Source organism: Dicentrarchus labrax, unplaced genomic scaffold (genome assembly GCF_905237075.1).
Source record: "Dicentrarchus labrax unplaced genomic scaffold, dlabrax2021, whole genome shotgun sequence".
NCBI lineage: Eukaryota > Metazoa > Chordata > Actinopteri > Moronidae > Dicentrarchus > Dicentrarchus labrax.
This window is the reverse complement of record NW_026136706.1, coordinates 8,661,814-8,679,813: the sequence shown is the minus strand read 5'-3', so window position 1 is coordinate 8,679,813 and position 18,000 is coordinate 8,661,814.

Here is an 18,000-nt window from a genome sequence, read left to right as displayed (position 1 = left end):
ACACACACACACACACACACACACACCTACACACACAAACACACACACACAGGGAGGAATCTGTGCCGTCACTCACATCAAAACACAAAAGTGCGAGAAATGGTTTTCACCTGGTGTGGATAGAGTTTCATCCTTTGAGCCATGAGAGTTTATTAGCTGCTTAAAACATTACCACAGAGGGAGTTTCCCCTATGCTCAAAAGTGCTGCATTCCTCACAGTATGCACACACACACACACACACACACACACACACACACACACACACACAAACCTTCACTTTCCATCCTTCTGTCTCCATCAAGCCGATCTTTCTCTTTTTCGCTTTATTACACCAGCATACACACTCCGCCTTCCTTTCCCCTCTTTTTTTTTGTGTGCCTGTTTTGCTCCTGAACTCACTCCCTGACTCACACTTAGCAGACACCCACACACTCCTGTAGGTGTAATGTTACAATGTAGCCTGTTAACATTCCCGGGCCAGCCGCTGAAGCTTTCCAGATTGTCCTGTTTATACAAACGCTGCCACGGAGGAGCAGCAGAGACAGAAGAGGTAGGGGATGGAGGATGGAGGCCGCACGGCAAAATATGAATAAAGACACATGTGCAAGCGTGCACAAACTGACACGCAAAAAAACACATGTGCATCCTTAGAGTAATACACAAAACTCTGTGTACCATGGGTGTTTTCATGTGCAAATTTGCATGCACGTTTATACAAACACGCTCACCCACAGTTGCCGTACATCCTGCACAAGGACCCTCAGCTCTCCGTATCTCATTAAACTGTTTAAATGTCAGCCTCGTTAAAGTGGCCTATTTGATTTAATTGAGAAGCAGAGTGTAAATAAATGCTTCAGTCCAGTTTGTTTTCACTGGTCTCTGCAGCACTCTGCTCTCATTCCAAACCAATTCATCAAAGAACCCTTCACTCTCTCCAGCTTTCTTTATTTCTTTCTTTTTCTCTTTCTTTCCATCTCTGCCTTCAGTCCTTTTTTTCATTTTCACCTTTTCTTTGTCACTCTCAATTTGCAACGTCTTCTCTCTTCCTTGCCCTCTCACTGAGGACAAAACATCTGAATATTACAGGACTAACTGGACTGATTCTTAGCTTTATTCTAGCAGGCAAAATACAAAATCCTCTGAACATAGCAGATGGCCGTAACTACTAGGGAAGAGGTGGTACATCATTCTTAATTTTAGTTTTATCTTCTCTAACTTTACATTTTGATTGTGTTGTTAGATCCAGCCTACACAAACTGTCCATAAAATGTCAAAAGTGCAAAGTTGCACAAGATATGAGAAAGCTGTAAAAAAGCACCCACTCACAACTGCATATAACAGGTTGAATTTCTTTTCTGGCACCCATAGTTTCTGATCATTTCAACAAAGAAATGTTTCTTTGGGCTTGTTTTAAAACCCTAATTTGTGCCTCTCATATAATCTTTTTATGAGCGTTTTACATTGATGAATCACAGAGGCTAACTTTCCAAAAACCCTTGCAGGTTCTTTCACAATATTTGCAGCTATTTTCAAAATATTGTCAGAAACAGAGAAAAATACACATATTCTTCTTTTTCTTCTTGCCATCTTTGTTTGATTGAAGACCTTGTGAAACACTCAGTGGACAGGATGTTTTTTTAAGTTTGCAATGTGCAGTATTTACCTTGAGGAAAAATATATGAAACCAATCCTAAAAGTCTCCATCTTCCTCATAGCAAAACCCAAATGTAATGCTTTGTAAAATCTTTTTATGAAGGGTGTGATTAGGGAGAAGACTTTAAGAACATTAAGAACTAAAATGCTCTGAATCAAAATAACAATATTTTCTTTATTTAATAAAATGAAGAACATTTTTATCAGGCCCTTGTTCAGTTGCAACTATGTAAAAGGTGACTGTAATGGATTTTTTTTTCTGCTTTACCTTGTCCTATTTTATGTCTTTCCCTCTAAACTGATCACTTCTCATCCAAATCCCATTCCAATTACCTTCAATCCAATTTAAATCCCAAATTGTTATTTCTCATCTTGAGGGACACCAAAGTGGCCTTGGGGGTCATGGTGGCGATCATGAACCGCAAAGTCCCTGGTTTGAGTTCAGCTGGGAACCGTTGTTGCATGCCATTCCCTATTTCTCTCTCACTCTACCCCTGTCTTCTCTCTACTGTCAGCCACCTGATTAAGGCTTAAAATTCCCCAAATAATAAAAATAAAAGAGTTTAAATGGTGCTTTCATCCACTTGACTCAAAACGTTTAGCATATCAATGCTTTTTGATCTTAATTTTAACGATTCAGGACACATACAGTCGATCCATCCAGATGTAGAGCTATTCATTCTCCACATTTTCTTTACCTACTTCATGTTCATCTCTCCTCCTTCTCTTTTAAACTCTGTTCACCTTTCCTCCTCCTTTCTTCTCATCCCTTCCTCACCCACCCTCATCCCTTTCCACTTCCTTTCAGGTTATTACACCTACTAGAGTTACTTGCCACAGCTCTGACATAGACTGAACCTTCTCTGCCTGACACAAACACTTGCAGTGAAGCAAAGACGCAAGGGCGAATGCCCGATTGCTCGCTCATACTATACACAGAGCAACTCGTTGACCCATGCAACCTCGCAGAGACTGACAAGGAAATACGGCCTACACTCAAAAACAAACACACACAAACACAGACCCATACACTCTCTTAAATGCAGGCGCAAATGTCACACTCCAAATCCTCTCATTTCCTCTTTCCTGTAGCTGGTCAGTCAGGCGTGTGTGACACTCTGAGAGTATCAATAGCAAGGGCAGGTTTTTCTAGCCATCTGAGACACACACACACACACACCCACAGACTCTGACGGCGCACACACAGGATCGCTCGCAAAATATGCACACAGGCCCACACACTCACACCCCTGTGGTCGCTAGAGATGTGGTTCAGATCCTGCCCAGTGACCCATAACCGATACCAGTGCCTGAACCAGGTATGTGTGTGTGTGTGTGTATGTGTGTGTGTGTGTGTGTGTGTGTGTGTGTGTGTGTGTGTGTGTGTGTGTGTGTGTATGTAAGAGTGTTTTATTCCTGAATGGTCAACAGTACATTTCAGAGTCAGGTGATAATGAGGTCTGACTGCACTACCATGTCACTGCAGGGTTTTTATGTGTGTGTGTGTGTGTGTGTGTGTGTGTGTGTGTGTGTGTGTGTGTGTGTGTGTGTGTGTGTGTGTGTGTCTAAATGTGTGTTTGTCCAGACATGTCATGGACTGTTGGTCTTTACTGAACCCCGTACTGCTCCCCAGTTGGTCGTCATCACCTGTGGAGGGTCTGTCTCTCTCCGTTGTTTTTTTTTCGCTCAGCGTGTCCGTGTCTGTGTGTGTTATTCTTTTTTGTATTTAAAGCGATAAAAGTTTAAATGAGATGTGTTCACATAGGTGCTTGCAGGAGTCAGGGTTAAGACTGAAATCATGACTTACATGTACCCTTTTTAAACATTTGATTTTTTTGTTACAAATGTATGATTGTAAGTTTCCCATAACTGTAATGTGAACTTTTAAAAGCAAATCCATTTCACAGCATCAGTTTGGTTTTATTTAGGTGTGAAGTGGCTGATGTGAAAGCATGTGACACTGAAATACACACGGCACATTAAACCCTGTTGACGACAGGACAAACAGTTTGATGAGTAATTCAATAATCGTTTTGTCACAGACACAAATTGACATTCAGCCCTCTGTGTTTACATATACTTAGACTGACCTACTTGGTCTACTACTCTGAACACACAACACAACAAACTCACTCTTACAGTAACATATAGTATATAGAAATACAGTCACAGGATCATCTTATTCTCTTTTCTTACATAAAAGGTACATATGAATGTTGAGAAACACAGTGAATGTATGAATATACAGATTAAAAAGGATGCATGCACAGTATTGATTGCTCCATATTGCACTGATTACCATACTGACCGGTATAACCTTGTTATTTTTTTCCACACACGTACATATGGATACATATTACTTACAAACACATACACCTACACTGTGCTGCAGGCAAACACACATTAAACATACAGTATATACAGAGGTACTGGTGCTCCTTTATTTTCATATTGTCCTATCTTTACAATTTCCTGACAAGCAGCTTCTTGTGATGTTGTAATGACTGACCTCTCTCATTAGCAAAGGTAGAATGAGTGTGATGTTGTTATACCACTGCAACGAGTCTCGGATGGTTGGGAGTACAAAGTTTGTGAGATCAACACCAGAGACTGTCTGCAACACTGGTTTGCTTTGCTTGCATGCTGTTTTCTTTCCTATATGAAGGTGATACTCTCTTAACTTTAACCAAGAGGGTTTAGTTTCCCGAGCTAATCCATACTACAGCTATTAAGGCAGATCAGAAAATGCACAGAGTTGCGCTGGGTGTAGTGGGGCCTAAACCCAAGTAACTGTTATCCACCTCTTTGAAATGAAGCTTACTCATCTAGAGCTCAACATCTGCTTCAATACATGTTTTCTGTTAATCATATTTGATCGCCCGGTTGCGAACATGGCTTCTCTCCACAGACATACACACTGTTTTTTTCCTGATACTCTTTGCCAAGGTGTTTTTGAAGCGACCGCATCTCTGTGTGATCGGTCCCTTTTTCTTGTTGTTTTGTTTCATGTGAAAGTCATAATTCTAACTTCTCCCATTTCAACCTCAGTCCTTGGTCCAATAAAGCCTTTTAGAAACCCACTGGATGAATTAAGTAATCCCTGGTGGCAAAGTCTAAAACAAAGCCTTTTCCTTATTTCCTGGAAAGTTTACATTTCAAAGACACAAACGGATCGCTACAAACCAAACACGACAGGTCTGATTTAGCACAAAAAGGTATGGTTAAGCACGGTGAGTATATGTATTTTATGGGATATTTAGCTCTGTCTCTCTGTGATTCTTTTTCTTTGAGCATCTCTTTCATCTCTGTTCTTCACAGAGAAATGTATGCAGTTGAGCTACATTATAGAGAGCTCACATTACTACATGTTTTGGACACCAACTGTTGATCTGTGTAGTTGTATGGGCTGGTTGTTCTGTTTTAATTGGACTGGGATGATACAATCATCTGCAGGTTAGTAAAGGAAGGTGTATCAAATGAATGATCACATATACAGTCCTTCTCCTGTGTTGTTTTGTTTTGCTTTATGTTCGTGTTTTAGATGCTCTCAGCCTTCATGAGCTTGTGTGTAGGCAGAGAGGAAGCCGCTTACTAAGCCTGCTACTATAAACTGAATGTTAACATGAGCGAGGGTACGAGGGGTTGTGTGTTTGTGTTTGCATTGCTCGGGTAGATGACTGATTTGTCTGATTTGTGTGTGTTTGTGTGTCCTTGCTTTGCATGCATTTCAGTGTGTGTTTAATAAATGAGGAAGGGCAACAAAGGTTGAGCGCGGTGCTTGCTCCCCAGCTGGCTGCGTTGTATCATAGCAACTCCACATGAATAATAATCATAAACACACACACACACACACACAAATACATACACATACACAGTAATGAGCCATTCTTCTCCAGCTACTCCGGTTAATCTCTCTCAGCTGTTTGTACTCTACACTGAGATCCAGTTTACAGTAAGCATTCATTTATTTTATGATTACTTAAATAATGATTTCGATTTAAATTATTTTGGCATTTTAGCCTTAATGAGCTGGATTACAGAAAGATGCCTGTTCTGTTTTCACAAAAAATAATAAAAATAATATTTTTTTCTTTCTGCTGGTTCTTTTAATGGGGGTTATGTGGCAATAAATCCTATCCACCTGTGCTCAATCTCAGTAATCAATTTGGGAATTCATATTTATTATTTGTCCAGATGCAGAGTAGAATTTACTGGCCAGTGTGTTTGTATTGTCAGGATTTCAGCCTGACATTCCCACCGCTCTGACATCGGATTGGGCGGTCCGACCATTTCTGGAACTTTCTGAAACACCCACTTTATGCAGGCAACCAGGGTTTGTTTTACTCTCTTAGCTATTGTTTTCATTCTTGCATTCTTGACACAACTGTTTCTGTGACTTTTTATACAAACAGCCATGTGCAATGGGAAGACTGTCTGAAAATGTGCAGTACCATATTAAAACATATTGTCTCTCTCCTCTCTATGGCAGCTGTCTTTTCACTCAACCTTCCAATGACTATAAACACTTTGATCGGACTCTCACTTCACAGGAACTTGTTCTTCTCTTACATCAGGATATGTTGGCCTTGGTTCTTAGCAAGTCCCCTAACTTTATGGAAGTGCAGCACTAAATTGCACTTCTAAATTGCTATCAGTGAAATAGAAATCAACAATGGGTTGCAATGAAACTTATGTTTTGGGAGTGATAAACAATCTGTAACTGTAGACCAAGTATTGAAGATTCACTGTGTAGGATTAAGTGGCATCTAGTGGTGAAGTTTCAGATTACAACTAACTGAACACCACTCATGTCTGTATTTATCAACCTGGGAATGAGAACGGGCTGTAAAGTGTGTACGAGAAACTATGGTGGCAAACTCTACAGTAGCCCAGAACCGTTTCTGGAAACATTGCGGTTCAACATGGCGTCCTCCACAGCGTATGTAGATAAAAACAGCTCATTCTGAGGTTAAAAAAAACCCTCAACAATTCTTATTTTCAGGTGATTACACACTACATGCACAACATACCTATAAATATTATATTCCATTTCTGACTAAGATCCTCCTAAATGTCACACACTGGACCTTAAAGGAGAGAAACAACAGTAAACCATATATGACACACCTTTTGGTCTTGGTCATTCTAAATAACGAGGTGAAAATGAAACAGCCTTTCAAATGTATCACTGCATCAGTGTGTTGAGATTTCTTGTTTTTCCCAATTTCCTCAACCTGCACTTTCTAGTCATGCTCCAGCTTGTGATTTCCAACAATGCCATATGACAACTGCCTGAGAACATCTTTGATTCTTTTTCTATTCACTGTGGTTGGGACACTATAGATTGCAATGGTGACAGTGAGTTTCTTGTTGAGAAAAAGCAAATTGTTGTCTGCAAATATGTGCTCAAGACACCCTTTTGGCTGTTTCTGGATAAAAGAACAGTACCAGCAACCAAATGGAAGTCAATAAAAGTAATTTGGACAGTTGGACAGTACTGACAAAAGCCAGTAAAGCCACACTCACACAGTTTACAGTGTTTCAATTGGCCCAACACTGGTGAAAATAGCAATTTAACAGTGCTCTTAAGACTGTGTGTGTGCGTGTGCGTGTGTGTGTGTGTGTGTGTGTGTGTGTGTGTGTGTGTGTGTGTGTGTGTGTGTGTGTGTGTGTGTATCTTGGAAGGAAAATAGTAGTTGAATGAAACTGAACAGTGTTCTTTTATTGACCCTGCTGCCTATCTGTTTGGTTTTCTGCCAAAGCCTGTAAACACACTTTGAAAGAAGCCAAAACATAAAAAATCCTCTATTTCAGAAGTGAAACCAGCAGCTGCAGTTGTAAAGTTCAACTGGTGTCTGTTTCAGCCAGAACAAATAGTACCTAAAGCTGGAGCTGTCGATAACTGTTAGTCTTTAATGTTTTAAATGGCTGATCTTAGATTTTTACTTCTAATTTTCTGTAAAAATATGTTGAATACTGGCTGATACTGGTACATTTTCTCTCTTTCTTTCATTCTTTCTCCTCCTTTCTCAACGTCCCCTGTAACTCTATCTTTCCTTTTCAATCCAGTAATTCTCAAAAGTTCAACAGTAAATAATTGTTTTGTTTTGGTGTATTTGTTCCATCAAGCTATTTCCTCTCTAACCCTGGTTCAACTGGTGGTTGTTTTTTGTGTGTGTGTGTGTCTCTCTGTCTCTGTCTTTTTCCAAGTCAAATATAAAGGTTGGGTCAGAGGATTGGGGACTGTTCAACATGACACAGGAAAGAAAACAAACAGTTTCTTAGAGAAGTTGGGAAATAAAGAGAGAGATCAGGGATTGTTTGTCACACACACTTCCTTCTTCTTCCAAATACTTGACCTTTGCTCATCTCTCTTTTCATCTGCTGCTCTCTCTTGTCTTCCTGTTCCTCCCTTCTGTCATTTTGACACCCAAGTGACTTCTACACCTCCCCTCTCCATCACTCTCCTCGCTCTCTGTCTGTCCTCCCACTCTGTTTCAGGATGTTATCCACTCGAACTGCATGCACGCGGAGTCCAACACCAGAAGCACAAAATAATGTGACCCTGTTTAATAAACAAGCAGTGTGTGAGAGTAAGGAAGCTTTTAGTGGCGCCTCTTATCTCGCTTCCTCTCAACAGTCTCAAAGTCTGAATGTCTTCTTTGAGAGTCATTCACCCTCCTGACACACACAGCCTTATTCTTTCCCACTCACTTACACACTCCATCCACCAACATGGACCGGCTGCTCTGTGAAGTAATGTAACATATTAGAAGACAGAAAGAAAGAAAAATGTACTGGGTTTCTAGTAACTGAGACTCAACCCAGGCTACAAGTTGGGTCAGGTCCGAATTATATTCTGGTCTGGGTAGGATCCTGTTCTATTGCTGCAGGTCTCACGTCTGTGTCAATATGTCTAACACTGGAGTAGATCCAAGATGCCTCAATATCTGCTCTGATCAAATGGTTCATCATAATCAGAGAAAATATTGGGTTTTTGATCCTTAGGACATATATTGCTACTCTTGTAGACTGCTAGCACTTCACTTAATTAGTGGGGCATTGTGCTGTTGCCATCAACTTCTTAGCAACCAGTGGACTCCCACCAACACAGACCACAGGAAAAATCAGACAAGTGGATTTTTAACAGATTTATTTGAAATCTGTGGCAATAAACAAAACATACAAAATGTTGAACTATTAATTGACTCGGAGACGAGCTACAGCTAACTTTGACACTGTGAGATATCAGATAAAAGTGGTATAGGGTTCACACTGCAATAAATGAAATACAAAGCAAAAACATGCTTAAAAAAGCATGGAAATATGATTTAAATTAGCCACTTGCTGTACTTCACACTCCTGCTCTAAAATAGCTTCCTCAACCTCTGTAGAGATAATTATACGATTTATACAGGTATTCTCAAATTAACAGTCCTCCTAAAGTAAAACCAAACTACTTAAACACAATTCAAATCAAATCAAAATACAATAAGATACCAAACAAAAATATCAAATGGTCATTAAATAAAATGCAAAGCAGCAGTGGCAGTCTCTGCTCTGCAGGGGCAGAAAGGCACACGTCAGTGTTGGTCAATTTAAAGATGTGTTTTTGTTTCAGTTTCAGCCGTCTGTCCTCGCTAAGTCAATGTTTGACTCGCCTAAAACCAAAGCCTACAAAGTGGATAAATCTTAAAATGATTGCGTAGGTGCTGGGCCTTATGTGTGTTCAAATGTTCTCTGTTACTGTAATCACAACCATTTTTTTTACCACAGAGTTGTAGCTTGGGAATGACAACTAGTTTGAATGTATTTATTTTATTTAATATTTAATATTACAGAAACAGAACCATATGTAAATGAGAACAACTGAATTATGTATTTGGCCATACAAACACAGTATATGTGATCACAGAGAGCAAGAGGGGACTAAACACAGATTTAACAACCAGGTTGTGTCCCTCCCACTCCTTACCAGATGTTGCCCTGCAATTTCCAATTTCTTCCAAAGTAGTCTATAGAGACTATATGTATTTGTTTATTTTCTGTTTGTATTTTCCTTTTTTATGAACAGATTCAGCAGAACATAGAAAAAAGTTGGTACATTCACTTTTTTACACTTTGATGTGTTTTCATGGAAATTTATTTTATCTCCTGTGGTTGTGTGTGTGTCTTTGTTCATTAAGCTGATTATGGGTGAATTAGTTGTGTCTAATACAGACATGTAACAGCGGGAGAGAAAGTTGAACCCAGAAAGAGATTAAAGCCAAACCAGGAAGAGAATATGAGAATAACTGAAAATAAAGCTGCGGAAGAAGAGAAATAAGAGGAAAATAGTTATTTTTTCTGCTGCTTGGAATCCAGACTGAGGGCATGCCACACTAATGTGAATAAAGTTGAAAGGGACATTGATCCTGTGAAAGTCTGGACTTTTTCAGATCATTAAAAGTTTGTGGTTAACACAAAAACAACAAAGCAAAAAAATAAACTTTTTTTCAATGTAATATTGGCTCTACAACCAAATGGTTACTGCCACCATCTGGTAAGGAGTGTGCATGAACAGATATTTTGATGACTCTGATTGGTTTTCAGGTTGTAGGTCTTTACCATAACTTTTCTTATCACTTATTTTGTTTTTCAGAATGACGGCATTATGACACATTACAGGTTTGTAATTGTTTCTGTTGTCAGATGACTACACAGGTATTGAATACTGATTTGGAGTCTGACACCCCATTTACATCTGATATTATAAAGCAATGGACATGTTATCTGGATAATGAACTGTTTGATATGGCCCCATGCATTTACATCTGGTATTTTTAATGCATTCTTGTTATGCTCATTGAGATCAGATCTCTGTTCTCCAGGGCGTGTGAGTGATCTGAGGTGGCAGACTCCATTAAAAAATCACAGTTTTGGGAGTTGCTGAGTTAGGGGAAACTTTGTGAAACACTGTATACGACCAATTTTTAAGATCAGCTGCACAGATACTGTCGTACGCAGTTATTTCTTACTGTATGTCTTACATTTCCCACCCGTATAGTTTTCATTTTTCATGCAGTTCTGTTAAATTCTATTTTATAACTAAGTTTGGGAACAAAGACTGTGTCTCAAACTCATCTCACACAAAAAGTACTTAAGCACACCTTATCTGTTCACTCCCTCTTTCACTCAGTTTTTTACATCCCTCCCCCCAAACCCATTCTTTTTCTTGTTTCTCCCCTTATCTGTCTCTTATATAAATACAGGAATACAGACGGCTCCCCCACTCTGTCTCAATGCTCACAGTTTCCTCCCATCTTCTCACCCGAACTCCTCCGCCCATCCACCCATCCACAAACCTGATTTCTCCCCCAATCCCTTTATCCCTCGACCCCCAACCCTTACCTTTACACTTACCCTATCCCTCATTCCCTCATTCCCTCATCCTCCATACCTCAACCCTCATCCCTTCATCCCTCAACCCTTCCTCCACCCTTTTATCCCACCTACAGTTTATTATATTTGTTCACCTTTATCCATGATCTGCAATAAACCAGTTTAATTCCATATCCTCATTGCCGTGGTCTTTGTCAGTGAATGCATCTTTTGGCACTTTCGTGACACAGAACAGACGTACAATCAGTAATTAATTTTAAATTTTATGTTAGCTAAAATATCTGTATCATTGTTATGTTATGTAGTCTATGGATGCCAACATGTTGTATGGATTGCCTTTACAGATCCACACACAGTGCGAGCCAAACTACCTCCAGATGTGGCATTAACATGCCGTTTCCTTATCTGGATAACTGCGTACATAGATCATATTTTAATCCCTGGTGTGGTTTCAGAGGGTCTCGATGCGACTGCCGAGGAATTAACGTCAGCCTTGACTTCGTAGCAGGCAGCATTTGAAACTCTTTGTAAGATCACCTCCAAAGTTAAACTGTTTTTACTGCAAAAGTTCCAGTTTGACTTCCTTGCTGAACTGCAATGGACAGACAATAACACAAAACTCTGGAAGCTACGCATTTGATTTGACTAACTCAGACTGCCAAAGCCCCATAATAGCTTCAACTGAACCTTCGAGTGCATTTCTTTATGTTCTTTATGTGTTTTTTGATGTTCTGTTTTTCCATCTCTTCTGTTATTGTCTCACTTTGCTCTGTTTTCTCTGTTTATTTCCTCATTCTCCCTCCCTCTTGGAAGAGAAAAAAGATAGAACATGGAGTTCATGAGCAAAGACCTCCAGTCCTCATTTGTTTGTTTATATTCATTTATTGAGATATAAACCACTGGTGGAGTCCAATCATCCCTCTCCTGCTGCCTATATTGCTGTGTATGCATGGGGACGTATGCAAACACAGTTTCTCTGAGGAGGATGGAAATTAACTTTGAAACTGAGCTAAAACTTTTGTATGTCTCATGCTCTTTTGAACTGACTCTTATTACTCATCTTCTTACTTCTTTCTCTTTGCCTCTTGCTGTCTGTCTTTACATGTAAACATATGCATTCACAGTCATTCATATGAACAACCTTGGCAACCTGTTCTGGTAGACCAGCGTCTGCCATGTGTCAGTTAACACCAGAGGATTTCCATAGAATCTTGTATGTTATTTTAGATTGAAATCAGCATTTTGTGTTAAAGAATGACATACAGTATATATTCTGTATCAACTTCATTTAAGATTATAGATATAATATATATATATATATATATATATATATATATATAAGATTAAGTTGTAGCTTGACTGCCTCTGGTGAATATTGTACATCATTTCATTTATACTTAGTCTGTATTTTAAAATGCCATCGTTTGTATCTTCGGAGACTTGACTATAATTAATGTATTTCTGTTGTTTTAATGACACTCACATAAACATACACCCCCATACATACATACACCATGGGTTTGCACAACATCAGTACCTATAATATGGTAACTCATGCTTCTGCAACCCTGTAGTTGCCTGGCAATGTGCTGAGCTGTGTTCCACAAATAAACGATCGCAGTATATATGTGGGAAAAGTATCTATTCTAATTCTTCTGCGTATTGTCAGAGGAAGCAGAGCAGTTGCCAAAAAAGAAAAGAAAAAAAAAAAAGATTGGAATTGAAGAACACCAAATATTTTGCATACATTTGTGTTTCTTTTTTGAATTGAGACTTCATTTTAGTTTCTTCATTTGCTTTTACTGTGAGAATCACCGACATTGTAAGATAGTAGTTCACCAGAACTAGTGTCCATAAGGCTAACTCTTCGCTTTTCAGATACTTGCAATCCACATGTACATAGTGTGTGTTTTGTGTGGAATTAGACTAGACAAAAAGACAAAAGAATAAAAGGCATTTGTTTCTATATATACTGTAGAAATAGAGATTCATTCATCCATATGAGAGGGGTGATTGAATTGGTTACTTGCGACTGATTTAATTAATGTGTCTATACATCAGTCTTTGCTGTGTGTGTTTGTATGTCTGAGCCAAACACATAAAATCTTACCCATCTAGAAATGTGTGTGAGTGTCTGTTGTTTGTAAGTGGGTGTTAATTGATGCATTCTCTCCTTTTGTCTGTTTAATGGAAAAGCACTTCTCATTAAACTGTCACTCACAAATCTGTGTTCATGTGTGCGTGGAACAAGAGAAAGAAAGAAAGATGGGAGCAGGTCATTATAATACAGTGTGAAAGGAGAAGAGAGAGGTTGTAAAAGGGGAGCATAGAGAGAGAGAGAGAGAGAGAGAGAGAGCAGGAGAGGTGCAGAAGAACAGACCATTACAACAATTAGCGTGCCATTTAAAAAGCTTTCCTTCAAAGCCGTTTGATATTGAAATGAAGCAATGTGTCTCTGCAGGAGGCTGTTGGGAAATTAGCCTAACAATACATTGACTGACACACACACTCGCTCTTCATCACCTGTTGAGGGCTTGTTTCCCTCTTTGCCCAATTCAGTCATTTCATTTGAATTAATTCAAATTAAATTTTGTTCAAACCAATTCAATTACATTAAATACATTTCAGCTAAGCTGCTGCACTGATGGTGAATTTTACTGTGTTGACAAAACATCAAGACAACATGATTAACACAACATTTTTAGATCCAATCAATTGTGTGTTTTTCCAGGGATGGTCAGAGTTTGTGGTGCTGAGAGAAAGCCTGTCTATACAATGATGTCATACTAAATTCAAAATGCTTGACATTCATGGTGTTTGCATTAACCTGAATGGCCAGGATTATTTATAGCCTACTAGTTATTAACAACATTTTACGCAACTGATAAAAACAAGGTAAAACCTCTTTCCTGCCATAAATACCATGAATGTAAATCCCAGTAAAAACAGAGAAAGTCATCAGGTTTAAACATTTTTATGAACTAATGGGTTTCATTATGCTTCCAGCACCCATGGGGTTTTCTGTACTACAAACATTTTAACATAAACTTATGTAATCCTATTTTCTAGGTTGTTCTCCTTCTGGCCTGTAGGTAATAAGCAGGCTACAATTTCTCTTTGCATAATCTTCTTTAGTCAACACCAACAAGGCAAGACAGTGCACACCCAAATTCATTCTCACAGGGTTCACTGCAGTCTCTTCACTCAACTGTTGCACCTTACGCTGAGTTACACTCACAACTGTCCCTCCTAAAACAACGGCAGGTAGGAATTTAAACTACTCTTAGGCAAAGGAGACGTGAAATAACATCTTAAATGTATCACATATAAATATATAAATAAAATAATAGTTAAACCTACTACAAGGAGTTTTTACTGGTTATGAAACAGACTTAATTTAATATTGATGCCTATAAATGACCTACATAAGCACAGGAGACAGAGACTAGCTATTTCTATACAGTTATTCTTAATGCCTGTCACCATCTGGATTCCCATTGAAATCAATTAAATTAAGTGGTGGAAACACTACTGCTGTTGTCCACAGGGGCTGCCAGAAATGAAAGTTACTTGTTTCTGATAAATGAGAATGAAATCATTGATGCTAGAGGGGTACCTGCAGCGTTGGGCCACTGACCAGGCAACCATATTTGACGAGCTGGGAGTGAGAGCTGGCTAAAAACACACACACACACACACACACACACACACACACACACACACACACACACACACACACACACACACACACACACACACACACACACACTTATAGTGCACACTCCATAGATGAGGAATACACTGCCAAGCAAACTGTTGATCTTGAGGTTTTTATACAATACAGCATTTTTTTTAATTGCATTTCATCACATGCACTTAACATTACTGCTGATCATTTTCCAAAACATAGCCAAATGAAAGAACTATTTTCCCAGGATGGGAGCTATGTAGGCCCATTAGAGAAAGAGAACTTTGTGACTGACTGGGAGAGTGTAAAAGGGGCAGAGCCGAGTCCACACCCTGGGGAAAGGCACTTGGTATACATTACGGGGCTGCTACGCGGCCAAGCATACCATATACACTCATTTCTGAGGGATGGGTTTGCATGCTGGAAGAAGATTAGAAGTCTGTGGGTTGCAGGGCGAGGTTTCTTAAATGGGGCTGGGACCTGGTTAGCTTGGGCGGGGAGCAAGTGAGTGTTGAGTTGCTTCTCAGCATAAGGAAGACGCGATACTTGGCCACAGGTGGGAGCCTCACTGGGCTGGACCGCGAGTCCCACACCACACACCATTAGGCTACTGTAAACAATCCAGACCAAAGTAAGAAGACTCAGACTTATTGGTCTTGGTCTGGACGTGTTGAGCTTCGCAAGATGGCAGAATAAAAACAATAAATCTCATAGAAATACACACAATCAGAGATTTATACACGCTACCCTGTAATTTTATGAATTAGCATTGATGTGTTTAAATTCTAGGCGATACCGTTCACTAGAAGAGGAGCTCCACAAACTCAGGTCTTCTATTTTGGAGGCTTAGCAGCATGACTGACAGAGAAAACCAGGACACATTGTAGGGGCTACATGTCACAGCATGCCTAGGAGGGTCATTGATATCGTACAGAAGGTGGCAGAGAAGCTGCAAGGATGTTCTGCTTCCAATATGGCAGCTGCAAACATGACTCAGACAGATGGCAAGATGGAAGAATGGGTGGATAGACGAATGGCTTTTTCTCTTTATTTAAGTTTTGTCTTTGGGTTTAATTGCTTTGACTTGGCCAGTGCTCACCCAAATATAAGGGTAATAGAGGTCACAGAGATGGTTTAGACAGATAGATAGGCCGAATGTTTTACTGTTTTTTCACTGCAATGGCATGCTTTGTGTGTGTGTGTGTGTGTGTGTGTGTGCTTAAGAGTCACAACCCATTAGTTTTGATGGAGTGGGGCAGCAGTAGGGGGTCACACCAATAGAACAACTGTGTTTATTAGGAGCTGGATTTAGCCATTGTTTTAGCAGTAGAGTTCATAGTTGTGTATGTTTGTGTGTCCTTTCTGTGGTCGTAAAAATCCTCCACAAAGTCTTAAAGGTTTAAAAAGATTAGATTTTTCTGTAAGTTTTGTAGTATTTTCCAATATTCCTTTTTTTTTTTTTTTTTGACTGTTTCTGACTCACAAACTAGACTTTCTATTTAAATGACACCTTCACTGGTCTGAATTACAGTACTGACTGCCTTGCCAACTGATTTGGTAACTGGACTGTTGACTATATGGTCGACTTATTGACTGGCTAACTGACCAGCTGAATGACTAAGTGACTACTAAACGCCCCTTGCAGAAGCAATTCTTTACTGACCATTTGTCTTTTGTCTGTTTTATTACAGTGCCATAAAACTGTGGAGTGAGAAAAGAACCCTAAAGAGATGGAGCTGTAAATAGAGAACCTGTGTGTGTGTGCGTGTGTGTGTGTGTGTGTGTGTGTGTGTGTGTGTGAGTGTGTGTATTAGAGAAAGAGTGAGAGAGATGCTTCATTAAATCCTTTGTATTTCATCCTGTGCCTTGTTCTAGGAGCCATAAAGAAGAGAGAAAGGCAGATGGAAAAGAAGAAAACATAAAATATTGAGCTACAGTGGTATTTTCCATTCTCATCGACTCTCTCAATCTTCGCTTCCCCATCTCTACTCCTTTCTCTTATCAATAAATCTGCAAAATCTACCCTTATCTCAGAAAAAAAGAATTGCTTGTTAGACATAGAAAAAGCTAAAAGAAAAGGGTTTGGAAGTGGGTGAGACAGCGTCAGAAAATTAAAAGAGAAACTGAGCAAAGAAGCCTGAGAGAGATAGAGAGACAGAGAAAGAGAGAACAAAGGTTAAGAAAAAAAAAGAATTACATTATCCACATTTAATATATAATGCAATAATTAGAGGTCTGAATACTTTTAATAACATTTCACTTTGATGCAGTAAATCAGATGGTGAAATTGACTGTGACAAATACAGTACATCCCATCTCTTATTAAAAAGACCAAATATTATGGCCCACCTAACAAGTAGACCATTGTCTTGGTACCTATTTTTTTAATACTACTCATTTATCATGTCAGACAGTTGTATTAGCTGTGCTACATCCAAAATACTACTTTGTTTGGTTCCTCTGGTTTTGGTTAAATGGTCTGAAACACAAGTTCAGGTTAAAAAAAGAAGTCTCAAACATCCTGAACCTGCAGATATCTTTGGGAAACCATTCAGTTGGTTCTCATCTTTGAAGCATTGTCTCCAGTAAAAACAAAGCACACTGTTTGGTGCACACGGCACCTTGTTGTCGATGAACACCGACTTTGACTGTAGTTGGCTCTGGTGAATGCTGGGAAGCACAGTTCAGTGGGTGTTATTCCCCTATTGGCCACAAAGGGCAGCAATGAGCCAGTACAAGTGTCACTCAAACACATGTTTGGACAAGACAAAAAAGTTTGATTTTTTTTCTTTATTGGAAGTGTTTTAAATAAGTATACTTGCCTATTAAAAGAGAAGGATGAGGAATAAGTAATTGGTTTGGCAATATACATCTGGTTAACTTCTCCACCTCCAATACGCACATCTGATCTCCCTACATTTTGCAAAGGGATACACGCTTTGCTGCCTCACTTAGAGTGGATAAGAAGTGTTAAAAATACAGATATACACACAAATGTATGCATATACACTCATAAACACCAGACCACACACACACACACACAGCTCCTAGTATAACTCTTTTATTTATTTATCTCTCTGTCCTAGCAGAACTCTTCATAATAGACAAATTAGAGAGAGAGATGATGAAAGCTGTTTAAAGCACTCTGTCTTTATATCAGAGAGAGGGACCGAGGTTGAAGGAGAACACAAAAATAAAAGAGAAGAGGGACAACATGGGGAAATACAGCGTTGAGGAAGTGGTAAAGGAGAATGAAAACAAAGCAAGAAGGAGGAGA